This window comes from Rattus rattus, chromosome X (assembly GCF_011064425.1).
Source record: "Rattus rattus isolate New Zealand chromosome X, Rrattus_CSIRO_v1, whole genome shotgun sequence".
Classification (NCBI taxonomy): domain Eukaryota; kingdom Metazoa; phylum Chordata; class Mammalia; order Rodentia; family Muridae; genus Rattus; species Rattus rattus.
The window spans coordinates 120,187,499-120,200,856 of NC_046172.1; the positions used below are offsets into that span (position 1 = coordinate 120,187,499).

Here is a 13,358-nt window from a genome sequence, read left to right on the forward strand (position 1 = left end):
GACCTAGGTGTTTAGTATTAAGTCAAAGGGTATTTAATGATGCTAGACTTCAAAACAGTCATGCCTTTCTTGGCTCTGTGCATCAGAAAGGATCCTGTAGGACTGAATCCGGATTTATGATTTCAGGAAATCATACATTGGAAAGAAGCTGAGGGAGCAGGGTGAAATTAAGTCATTTTTATTTTGTAACCACTGTATTCATTCAGGCAGGGAAGAAAGTCAAGACAGGAAAGGTATGATAGTCTTAGAGGAAATGAAGATGTCAGTGGTGGATAGCAGCATTCTCTGAGGAGACTGTTAAGGTGACTGGATGAGATAGTAAATAAAGTTCCAAAGTAATTCTGAGGAGGACCTGAGTATTGAAGTTATTAGGAAGCCTGTAGAAATATACATCAGGAACACTATTTACGAAACCAGGGAGTTTTACATAAAGCTCCTATAATTATGATGATGAATTTCAGTCAACAACAGCCAAATAACTAGTATTCTAGTACTGCAATATGAGGAATGAATGAAAAAATAACTCCTTTCAATTGAGAATTTATCTAGAAGATAAGTGTCATTAGAGGAGAGCCAGTCTGTGGTAAAGGTACAAAGACAATGGAACATTCAAGATTCAGAAAGCACAAGCATTTATTAACTGTTTCAAACACACTATAGAAAATCTTTATGGACAAAAGCAGCATGGAGATCTTGAAGCAGAAGAAAGCATAGGGAATAAAAATGACACTTAGGACATGCACACTGTAGATATTTCCTCACTTGGACATAGATAGTGTCTCATTTGATCTTCGCACTAATAATTATATATGTACATGTCTGTTTTAGCAAAAATGATACCCATCTTAGGTCTCTCATGCGTTCAATTTCTGCTTTCTCCCTTTCAAGTGCTTCTCAGTCTTCTCTGTCCCGCTCAATTCTTTTGAACTCTTGGACTTTCCATGCTTCATAGTCCTCCTCAGTATTTTCCTCATCAGTATTGAGTGCATCCAGGGCAGCAAGGGACCACTTGCTCTGCTGTAGCTCTTTCTTGGTCTCTTCTTCTACAATCTTGAGGGTGTATTTTCGCCACTCCTCAGCCATGCATTTTGCTTCCTGTTCCAGTTCCTTCTGTCTCAATGCCTCAGCTTCTCATTCTTGAACTGCCACCCGATCCTCCATTCGAATGAAGACAGGCTTAAGCCGAGGCTCCATTTCATCTTCACTGTCTGTGTACTCCTCAGACTCTGACTCTGACTGACTCCTCCATACGGCGTCCTTCGTCTTCCACCTCCATGACTTCCATCTCTTCAATTTTTCCTCTCCTGTGCTCGCTGCCGCATCATGCCAGGGCGCCGCTTTATTTCTTCATCATCAATTTCTTCCTCCTCTTCATCACTGCTCTCTTCCCATTCCATGCGCCAAGCATCTCCTTCCACTTCTGAGTCTCTTTTTCCTACTACTTCAGGTTCCACTGTTTTTTCTGTGTCGAACCAACCTCTCTTCCACATCTTCTTCACTAATGCGGTTCTGAAAACTGCCGAAGTAAGCGGTCACTGGATGAATCCTCCTCCTGTTCCTCAGGCTTTGCTTCTTGTTCTTTAGCTTTCTTAATGAACTGAAATTCATCCTCTTCATCTGAGGACTCCATATGGGCATAATCTGGTCTCTTTCCAGACACATAACGTTTTACCTTCACTTTTCAATTGAAATCTCACAGACTGTAGTCAACTCTCCAACAATGGTCAGCAGCAGTTGTGAATGGAAGTCAAGGACCTAGCAGTGGCTCAGTCCCACAAGGCAGGCAGCAGGCAAAAAAGAGAGAATCTTCCTTCTTTCAATGTCCTTTGTAGGTCTCCAGCAGAAGGTGTGTTCCAGATTAAAGGTGGGTACCACCATGCCTGGGTCTAGGACTTGCTTTGTCTAAGGTGATCTTGAACTTAGAGATCTCCTTGCCTTAAGCTCCTGGGATTCATAGCTACTTTGCCTCAAGAACAGGATCAAAGGTGAGCCTTCAATTCTGGATTATAGTTCATTCAGATATAGTCAAGTTGACAACCAGGAATAGCCATTATAATACTATAGCCTCATATTATTAATTTTCCTTGATTGTATCATGAATATGATCATATAATATTCAGTGTGGTCTTCCAGTGACCAGCCATGCTCATTGAACCAATCTTCATGCTATTTACCTGTATTATTTTTTCTCTCTTTTGAGGTATGATTCTGGATAATATGAAGACATTAAGAGAGAAATTAATATTTTGTGTACCAAGTACTATTCTTAGATATGTAATGAACAGTTCACAATATTGCTGTGTTCCTTCTATACTTCCTTTCTCTTGTTCTTCCTCTTTTTGTCTTTCTACCATGTCATTCTGTTTGTTGTTGTTTTGATAAAAGACATTTGAAAATATGTTTAGATTTGCAATTACTATGTTGTGGATGTTCCTGATATAAGACAAAATCCACAATCCAAATCCAGCCTACCTTCTGGTTTTGTGTTGCCAACTAGTTAAGAAAGCATTTTGTACTATTAAATTTTAGAAGAGTATTTTTTGTTTTTTAATATAATGGTATCCTGTGATATACGAAGATGTTATGAAATTTAATTTTTGAGATTCATTAATAGTGCTTATCATGCAGCCACAACCTCATGTTTTATATAATGTCTGCAACTGATTGCCACTATTGGGGCCAAGTAGAATAGTTCTTTAGAGTCTACATGGTCTGCAAACCTTAGTTCGCTTTAGCCTTTTCTTGTAAGAATATATAGATGAGTTCTTATTTGTACCCTATGGGGTTCAGGGAGTTATTATAGAAGATGTTAGTCATTTTACTTGATTCAAAAATAACTAGTATATCTGGTCTACTTTAATATTGTAGATCTGAAAAGCAGTGCGATTTTTTTTTTTGTCTGTCAAATGGACTACTAATAAGGAAAATGGTATATGTAAGCTCTGAGAGACTTGAGGTACTTGGAATTTTGTTGGTTAGGAACTGATAATAGCATTGTAGAAGACTTTTCTTAGTATCTCATTGAATGGATATATTTATTCATTTCGAATACGAAAAATTAGCATGTTTCGTAGGGAAAACTTTATAAAAGTAGAAATTTTCTCCTTTCATTTTCTGGCTTTAGTGGAGACATCTTCTAGTGATCTGTTGTTCATATTACAGAGTCACTGTTGGCATTAGTCAGCTTACAAACGTACAGGTAAGGCTTTTCATTAAAAAATAATGAGAACTGGGCTTGATAAACAGTATAGGAAGAGAAGAGGCACTAGACATAAAGGAGTAAAAGACTCCTATGCCTTTCTGACCAAGACTAGCAAAGCCAGTGATTTCTTTGATTTCTCTACATCCATAGTGAAAGTATACAAAGTTGACATGATGACTGAAGTATTCATTGTTGTAGTAATTACTGCGTTTACTCTATTTGAAATATTTTCTTTGAACTATGAGTTATACTACCTTTTCTAAGTATACAGATGGATAGATCTCTTTCCACCTTTTTTCCTTCCTCTCCATTGTTAGTCTTTGTTCTTAGATGCTGGAATGTTGGAAAGAGCTTATATAGTTTACTATAGCATTTATTTTGTATATACAGAGGTTTCCTCATGCTTTGAATGTGACTAGATTTTCTAATGTTCTGTGTGTGCTTAGACGGAATGTGTACTCTTTAATTATTGAGTGCAGAGTTCTATATGGTTCAATGCCATCAAGCTTGTTAATTATGTAGTTCAAATTGCCTATGACTCTTCATTTTTTGCCTGGTTGAGTTGTCATCTTCTGAGAGATGTATGCTAAAACTCCTATTATAATTGTAGACTTATGTTTTTTACCTTATATGTGTAATATCTTTGTTATTTATTTTGGGGCTACATATACTTTGCTTATATGTTATATTTAATTATCTTTTATTAGTACTGGTATTTAGTAATAAATACTTTTAGTATTTAGTAAAAATCATGTTGTTACTAATTAATATTTAGTTAATACTTTTATCACTAATAAAATCATAAAATAAAACTTTAAAAAAATTGAAAATAACACTTAAGTGATAAAAAAGTGATATTTTACTTATGAAACATAAGTTTTAATATTTCACTTGTGAAAATATTACTACAATATCATTTTGGGAAATTGAATTACTATTGATTTTCTTCTTCTACACCACTGGTCCTCAACCTTCCCAATGCTACAAAACTTTAATAGAGTCCCTCTGGTTATGGTGATCCCCAATCATAAAATTCTTCTACTGCTACTTCATAATTATAATTTTGTTTCTGTTATGAATCATAATGCAAATATTTGATATGCAGGATATCTGATATGCAACCCCTGTGAAAGGTTTGTTGAACCCCAAGGGCTTGTGACTCAGAAGTTGAGAACAATTGGTATATTCAATTTAAAATACCACAGTAATTTACATTTAATGTGCAGATATTCATGAAATACACCCAGGATGCTTTCTTTCTGTCTCTGTTGGTCTTTGTCTGTCTGTCTGTTTGTCTCTGTCTCTGTCTCTGTCTCTCTGTCTCTCTAACTCACTCACACACACATTATATAATGATTAATCTGAGTAGCTAGCATATCTATCATCTCAGGCATTTATTATTTATTGTGCAATAGCATTAACAATCCTACCCTAGGTATAATGAAATACTTTTTTGTTAACTTTGGTTACCATGCAATGGAGTACAAGAATATATTTTGGCTAACTATAACTTTATACTCATTTACCAATTTCTCAAAATTATCCTTTCTCCTTCTCCACCCTTGGCACTTCCGTAAGGTAAGCACTACACAATCACATTTCTGTAGGATATACATATTTTTAGTTACAATTCTATCACCCACCTTTGACAGAGCTTCTCCCTGGCCTGGAGCTTGTCAGGTAGGCTAGGCTTGCTGTGAGGCAGACTCCAAGGATCTAACTGGCTCTATCTTTCCCACTGAGATACAAACATATGTCATAACATGTGGCTTTTAAACCATACTTTATACATTTTATTAATATATGAGAAAATGTGATTGACGCAATATGAAACAGAAGGAACAAAATATGTAAGAGGTAGTGGACTTTCATATGCCCATACTATTAGCCAAATTTTAGGAGCTTAGGTTGTCTGTTTTATTTTCCTCTGAGCTTCATCTCCAGGGTCACTGTGACATTTTTGAATGAAAGCAACAATTACTGAAAACCCCTTTCTTTTGCATCATGTAAATATATACTTACCATATTTGCCTAGATATTAATCCCTTCACTTATATTTTAGTTTTGGGGGATCCCTTTTGTCAATATAGGACCAAACTTTCTTCAGCTGAAGGAAGATAGATTTTGGGTTTGTTTTTAATCATTATCTTATAATAAGTCTCCCCTGCCCAAGGCATAGGATTCCTAAGTCATTTCTTTCCTTCTAATTATTTTTAGTTCAACTTCTCGTTCTTAACTTTTGACCTCTTACGATCTTTAGAATGTGAAACAGTATTTTCTTTGGCCTTTGTTTTAGTGCTTTATTTAATGAGTCGCTGCTGAAAAACACTCTCATTTCTCTACTATCTCAGTGAAGAATTGGACCTTTATAATGTAATAGTTCAAGCAAGTGCCTCTCTGTCTGATTACATGCAGACAAGTCTTCAGTATATTTCATCATGTGACTAAAGAACATGTTAAATTACTCTACTTCCTGTACCAAAAGAGTGATGAAAGCAGTGTTCAGGAGGTACAGGATGGAAAAATAAATGTAATATGGGCTTTAGATCCAAGCAAACTCTGGTTTATTCTATAACTGTCCCCTTTCTACCTGTGTACTCTTGAAAAAGAATATTTTTTTTAAAAAAATCTTCTCTGGATACACATTTCCCTTTCATAAAAAGTGAAAATAGTTACATTTCACCAGTTAAAATAATTTTAATTTTATTTACCTAAAATGTACATATTATGAAAATCTATAGTGACACAAAACATCTGTCTACTTGCTAGGCATGGGATGGTTTGACAGGAAAGTAACAATTTCATTTTTAAATCATTTTATTTGTTTACATTTCAAATACTATCCCCCCTTCCCAGTTGCCCCCTCTACAAACTTCCCATTCCATACCCTTTCACCACCTTCCCTTTGCCTCTATGAAGGTGCTTCTATCTCCCGTTCTCTTGCCTCACCCTCTAGCATCCCCCTATACTGGGGCATCAAGCCTTCCTCCCTTCTACTGATGTCCGATAAAGGCATCCTCTGCTACTTATGTATCTGGAGTCCTGGCTCTCTCCATGTATTCTCTTTGCTTAGGGGTTTAGTCCCTGGGAACTCCGGGTGGTCCAATTAGTTGATATTGTTGTTTTTATGGCGTTGCAATCACCTTTTGCTCCTTCAGTCTTTCCCCTAGCTCTTCAATTGAGGTCCCTGGGCTCCTTCCAATGATTGACTTTAATCATTGTAATAGTAATTACACTGTAATGCAGATACATTGTATCTGCATCTGTAATGGTCAGGTGCTAGTAGAACCTCTCAGGAAACATATCGGGCTCCTGTCAGCAAGTGCTTCTTGGCTTCAGCAGTATTAAAGAGCATTGTGCTTTCCTTTGCAATGATGGAAACATTCTATAGCTCATTGTGGTGTTGATTGAACATTTGAGGTAACAATTCTTGAATTTTGTAAATTGTAAAGTATTCTAACTTTATTTCAAAGTTGTTTAATATTTATGAAAAATACAAGCATATGAAATGCCTGAAATAACCAACAATGGAGTTTTATTACTAATCAAGCCTTTTCTAGCTGTTAAAGGTTAGCCTATGATCAATTGGCCATTGAAATACATAGGACATATTTTAAATGCATTTTTGTTAAATTGAAAGTAATTTTTTCATACAATATATTCTGATAATGGTTTACCCTCCCCTATTTCCTACCAGATCATCCCCATTCCCCCTCCCATCCACACACCCACTCAAAGGTATTTTGACCCCGAACAATATCTATCCCATTAAGGATTTTATCCCATTAAGGATTTGGGGAGGGTCTTTTGATAAATGCCAAAAGGAAGTACAATGCAAGACTAATTCACTATCTAGGGTTCTATAGCAGGAGAAGAAGGTGACTGTTTAGCATCCATACATGGAGGGTAGAGACATTCTTAGATATTACAAAGGAGTTCATAAACTTAAACATAGGATTTCAGTAGGAATTCTCTATTAGACACATTCCATAAAATCTAAAAATCTATGGGCTAGAGACATGACTTGGGCCTCTATTTTTGCAGAAGGTCATCCCATTTTATCTATCTTCAAAACTAAGAATTTTGGCCTGTTACACTCCATTGAGCCATTACACATCATCTATGATACTGAATAGATATGCTGTATTTTTAAGATTTTGACCTATCCATTCTACCAGAATTATCTTATATTTACTTCGAGTTGTACAAATTTACACAAGAGTTTTGGTGCAATCTGGAAAAAAATTAATAGTCTATCTCTCTCATGATCAATTTTACTTCCAGTGTTCGATACCAAATGGAACATAGAAACCATGGTAACCTACCATAGAGTTCGTTTTTTAAAGAAACCATTATCTATTTGTCTCTTATAAGAACCATCCTGAAGTAATGCCACTCAGTCACCTGATTGAGTTTTACTTGAGATATTCTGTAGCTCAGGGACCTTGAAATAAGAATTAATGTAATATATTTTGGAGGCTATTTTATATATAATATATTTTGGAACTATTTTATAGTTTGTGGGTTAAATGGGATATAGTAGTTCCTCATAGTTCCTCATAGGTTTTTTAAATTAATTCTACTTCATTTCTTCCAAACTCTGTGCTCATATCTAATGTCTTTATTCATGCAATCTGTTGAAAACTATCATGTGTGTATATAAACACAAATGCATATGTGTGATATATGTGACTCTGGGTACCTTACAGTTTTACTGTTGCAAACACATACCATGACCAAGGCAACTCTTATAAGGACAACATATAATTGGAGTTGACTTACAGGTTCAAAGGTTCAGTCCATTATCATCAAGGCAGGAACATGGCAGCATCCAGGCAGCAATAGTGTAGAGCTGAAAGTTCTACATCTTGTTCTAAAGGCAAACAGGAGGAGACTAGCTTCTAGGCAGCTGGGATGAGGATCTTAAAAGCCCACAGCCACAGTCACACATACTCCAAGAAGGCCATACCCACTCCAAAAAGGCCATATATCCTAATAATGCCACTCCATGGACCAAGCATACAAAAATCATCACACTGGGTATGTAATTTTTCTAATGTTGATAGTTATTTAATATTAAATCATTTGAAAGAATGTTGAAACTGTTTACCACAAAGGACTATTCCTGGTTTGAAGGGCATGAGTATTTTCAAAAGATTTAAAAACAAATGAACTCTGAAAGGAATTCCTGCATTTGTATCTTTCAAAGCGGAGAAACTCAAATTAAGATCATCCTTGTATGGTAGAAAGCAGCTGTACCTAGAATGGCCCATTTCTTTTTGGAGTTTCATGCATTAAGCTCACTGGAGACATGCTGGGAATGGGATTGGGGGTTGGGTGGAAGTACAACCTAGATAGGACATCAGCAGGGAGGCCATGTGATTGGCCCTGAGGCACCTCACAGACTGTCATCTCAAGTACTGCTGTAGAGCCAAATGCTGAAGCAAATAAAATATGTTCTAGTTATGCTTGGGAGACCTCCCAGACCCAGCTGCCTTACTCCCTGCTCCCATTGCTTTCTGCCAAGGTAAAGCTAAAATGGAAGGGCTAGAAAAGAGTAGAAATATGAGGCAATTCTATCACTGAATTATATATGTTACCTACTCATTTACACTGGGAAGAGCATAGATTGCCTTCTTCCTCAGCATCGAATTAGCAACTTCAGGTTGTGATGATAACCAAGAAGAGTGTAAAATCTTTAATTTATCACTGACCTTGGGAAAATTGCTTCAACATTCAAAGTAGCATTTCTTTATTTACAAAAATGAATATGACTGATATATTTTTCGTTTCTACACATATATTGTTATCCAAATATATAAAAACCAAGAAGATAATGTGCCAGACTTCACCCATTGAAATCATCCACATGTAAGTAGGATTAGAATGTTTATGTCAAATGAAGGAAAAAATGATACAAGAGAAAATTTTCTGCATTATAATATCGTACCTTTCTTTTTTTTTTTTTTTCGGAGCTGAGGACCGAACCCAGGGCCTTGCGGTTGCTAGGCAAGCGCTCTACCACTGAGCTAAATCCCCAACCCTATAATATCAAAGATTAAAAGAAGGATGGCATGTATTGGTAAAAGTACAGTACCATGGATACTTACAATTAACCATGAAGCACAGCTTTTTCTGAGGTCAGCTTGGCAGTAGTTATAAAAATCTTGAATATTGTGAAGCCTTTGATCTAGCAATTTCACTAGGATGAATTCATTTGCGATAGAGAACCAAAATGTGCATCACGCCATTTTCCTAAAAAACCAGAGACATTCATTGTGGGTTCATTTCTCCTAGTAAAGTATTAGGAAATTCCGCTCAATCAATAGGAAGTTAAAATGCATGTTTAGAGAATATTCACCAATGTAGGGAAATGCTCTCAGTGGTGGAGATGTTGCTTTTTAACATACTGTATGTATCATTATTTATATGAATAATACTGAACGAATTGGACAAAAGAGAATTAGTACTATAGTGCATTGTCTAATGGAATATGAGGCAGGGTTAAAAACATAAATCTCTAGTAATTAAGTCTATAAGAATGTTGATGCAGATACTAAGGGAAAAACACATTATATATTTTGCCCAATAAGTCAAACTTTTGAAAGTCCTGACTTTTAAAATAATATAATAACAATTTATACATTTTGTATTTGTTTTCCCCATAAATTCATATATTTGAGCCGTATATCTCTTGTATATCTCTTAGTATCAAATTCCTTAGACAGTTGGCTATTGGAGGTGACCAAGTTCAGATGGGGTCAGATAATGGGGCCAAATTAAATTATGCCACTACAAGAAGAGAGGGACACAGTAAAGCTTCATTTTTTTCTACCATGTAATACTCAATCAGAAGGCTGCCATCAGCACTGAGGTTGTTTAAGGCAGCATATTCTTAGCATCCTGATGGCAGACACACAAAAATAAATGACAACAACAGTGGACAGACTGCTTTCCACTGTGGGGTTACAGTCAGTAGAGGAGCCAAGTCATGCCATATCCAACAAGCAGAAGTAGTTTCAATAAATGTTACATTTAATCTGTGGGTCCCAAGTGTAAAGGTGGGGTTACTTGTCATGATTTGTGACTTATTTGGTCGATTCTGGTTCTGGTTCTGTGAAAGATACTTTTCTGTCTTAACTCATGTGATCTTTAGGCTAGCATTTAGTATCATTTCATTTTTGCTTTTGCCTATTGTGGTACTTACTGGATATTAACCCCAGGCCCACCAGCATGCTGGGTAAATGTGATTCAATTTCAATTGCAGTACATTCCTAATCCTTTACAAATTTTCTTTGAGACAGTCTTTCCAAGTTACCTGAGATGATTCACACTCCTCCTGCCTCAGCCTCCGGAGTAGCTGGGGACACAAGTATGTTTCACAATGCTTGGTTTCATTCTACCTTTATTATACTTTCTGGAATGGTCCAGCCTACCAGATATAAAAACCATGGCTCTGATTAAATAAGGCATCTACTATCATAAAACTATACTATGCCCCAGAGTAGGAATTTGCTTTGTTTAGTTTTCACGCTTTTGTTTTTCACTTAGAACCACTCTTACACGGTTTAATGAGGAAATGTTTGCATTCGCCTGTAAAGCTAGTTCTGAGTTGTCATGACGACATGTGTGCAAAAACATAAATCTACTTTATTCTTCTGGGTAGTCACACTGGATATGATTGACCAATCAGCAAGGAGGGCCTTTTTGTGTATGACTGTGGAAATAATCTTATACTTTACAGGAAACACATTAACATGGCATTCTATGTCTCTCTGTTAAGTGAACTGCAACTTTTTGAGATGTTGCCAGTTATTCTAGAAAAGTTCCTGCATCAGGATCCATGCAGGATCCTTTATCTGTCTGGCTGTCTGGCAACATCTGGCTATCTCTCTATATCATCCATCTATCTATCATCTATCTATCTATCTATCTATCTATCTATCTATCTATCTATCTATCTATCTATCTATCCATCCATCCATTTCAGTGTCTTTTTGACACAAATCTTAATCTTCTCTTGTTTATATTTAATCTTCAATTATGACTTCTTAAGAATGTTTCAGAATGTCCCTTTATGTGGATACTCTCTCCTCTCTCCCTCCTTCACCTCCCCATCTACTCTTCTCTGTCTCTGTTTCTGTCTCTCTGTCTCTGTCTGTCTCTGTCTGTCTCTGTCTCTGTCTCTGTCTCTCCCTCTCTCTCTCTCTCTCTCTCTCTGTCTCTCCTTCCCTCCTTTCTTCCCTGTTAGTACACACTATGCAAGTAGGCAAGTATGTATCATTAGCCAGACTTTCAGACCTATATGAAATTTTATAATGGCTAAGTTAAAATGGCAGAGAAGTATTATGTCCTTCCAGGTAACTTATACACTTGATTTTGCCATGTTTCATGAGTGTTGATATTAGCTCTGATGACTTGATAGAGTATCACTTTGCTATATTAAGAATTGATGGTTTTCTTAATTTATTTATTAGTACCCTTTCTAATTTCATTTATTAGTATAATAAACATTCTCATCAAAATCAACTTGTGCTGGAAAGGGTTTATTTGGCTTATACTTCCAACTCATGATCAGTAATTGAAGGAGTCATTGTCAGAAACCTGAAGGCAAGAATTACAGAGGACTGTAGCTTTTGGACTAGCTTGGTCTATGGTTCATTCCATAGCTCACTGAACATGTTAAGATTACCTTTCCAGGAACTGCCACTGTACACAGTGAATGGGCCTTTTTGAATTAATTAATATTTGAAGACAATCCCTCACAGACATGCCCACAGGACTCACTGGATAGAGGCAATTCCTTGGTTGAGGCTTCTCTTCTCAGATGGCTCTAGGCTAGCCTGTTGATGTTAAGGGTAAGCAAGGTAAGAAATACATGGATTTTATGTTACTAACAAGTTTTACACGTATTCTTGCTTTCTGATTGATGTGTCAGTCTTTTACCTGGATGGATAGCCATGTAGCACATGTATGCTGTGGTGTCTGCTAAAGGCAGAAGAGGGTCATCAGATCCTCTAGAACAGGAGTCATTGATGGTTGTGAATCACAATGTACATGCTGCAAGCTGAATTTGGGTCTTCTTCAAGAATAGCAAATGTTCTTAACCATTGAGAAACCTTTCCAGACTCTATGCTTCATTTTTATGTTGTTACTTGAAGTACTTTACTATAGTAAGAGACATCCTAACCAAAACAGGATCATTTACATTTCCAAGTGAAATGTATGATGGGCATATTTAAACAAATGCAAAAACAAGACAAAAAAATGTTTACAAGAAAATTTATTGCAAGGGAAGGTTTTCAGCATATTTAAACTCTAGATGACAAAAATTTAAATATATAAAAGATTAATAAATTTGACTACATGAAATCAAAGACTACTGTGTTTTAACAAATCTTTAAAAAAGCAACTGACATACTGGAAAATACTTGTAATATAACACAAAAGGGTAATATCCCTGCTACACAATTCACTGTTGAATTAAGGATTTAATGAGTGAAAGCCTGAGAGAAAAGCTGGAGGAAATAACTCATGAAAATTTTAAACTCAATCATGATTTGAAGAGTATAATGTAATACAATGAGATGTTAGTGAATTGCTATCAAACAGGTAAGGATTTAAAGTCTGATAATAATATATGTGCAAACAGTATTCTCACCATTGTTGATGGATGAAAAATGAACACATTTTTGAGATAAAGTCGCTGTGTTGCCCATGTTGCCCAGATTGGTGTTAAAAATCTGATTCTCCTGTCTCAGCTTTCACATATCTGGGACTTCTGTATACAGAGGTTATACAGTCATTGAAATTTAAATGATTTTGATTTCTGGTGACAGTTGGGAAAAGGTTACTCTATGCTATTCCTATAGGTCATTGGGAACACAAGGTATATAACTTTCATAGGTACTTTAAAAAAGTCCCCAAAAATATGTCCCCTAATCTATCTATCTATCTATCTATCTATCTATCTATCTATCTATCTATCTATCTATCTATCTATCTATCCTTCTTCCTTCCTTCCTTCCTTCCTTCCTTCCTTCCTTCATTCTTTCCTTTCTTTTTTTCTTTCCCCTTCTTTCCTCCTCCTTCCTCCTCTCCCTTCTTTTCTTTAACTTTTAAAGAATACAATAGAAGTGTAAAGTTTCAAATGTCA

General features: G+C 36.0%; 1 pseudogene; it reads right to left on the reverse strand.

Moving 5' to 3' along the window:
• Positions 1-780: 780 nt before the first annotated feature.
• Positions 781-12,921, reverse strand: LOC116888185 (annotated as a pseudogene).
• Positions 12,922-13,358: the final 437 nt, after the last annotated feature.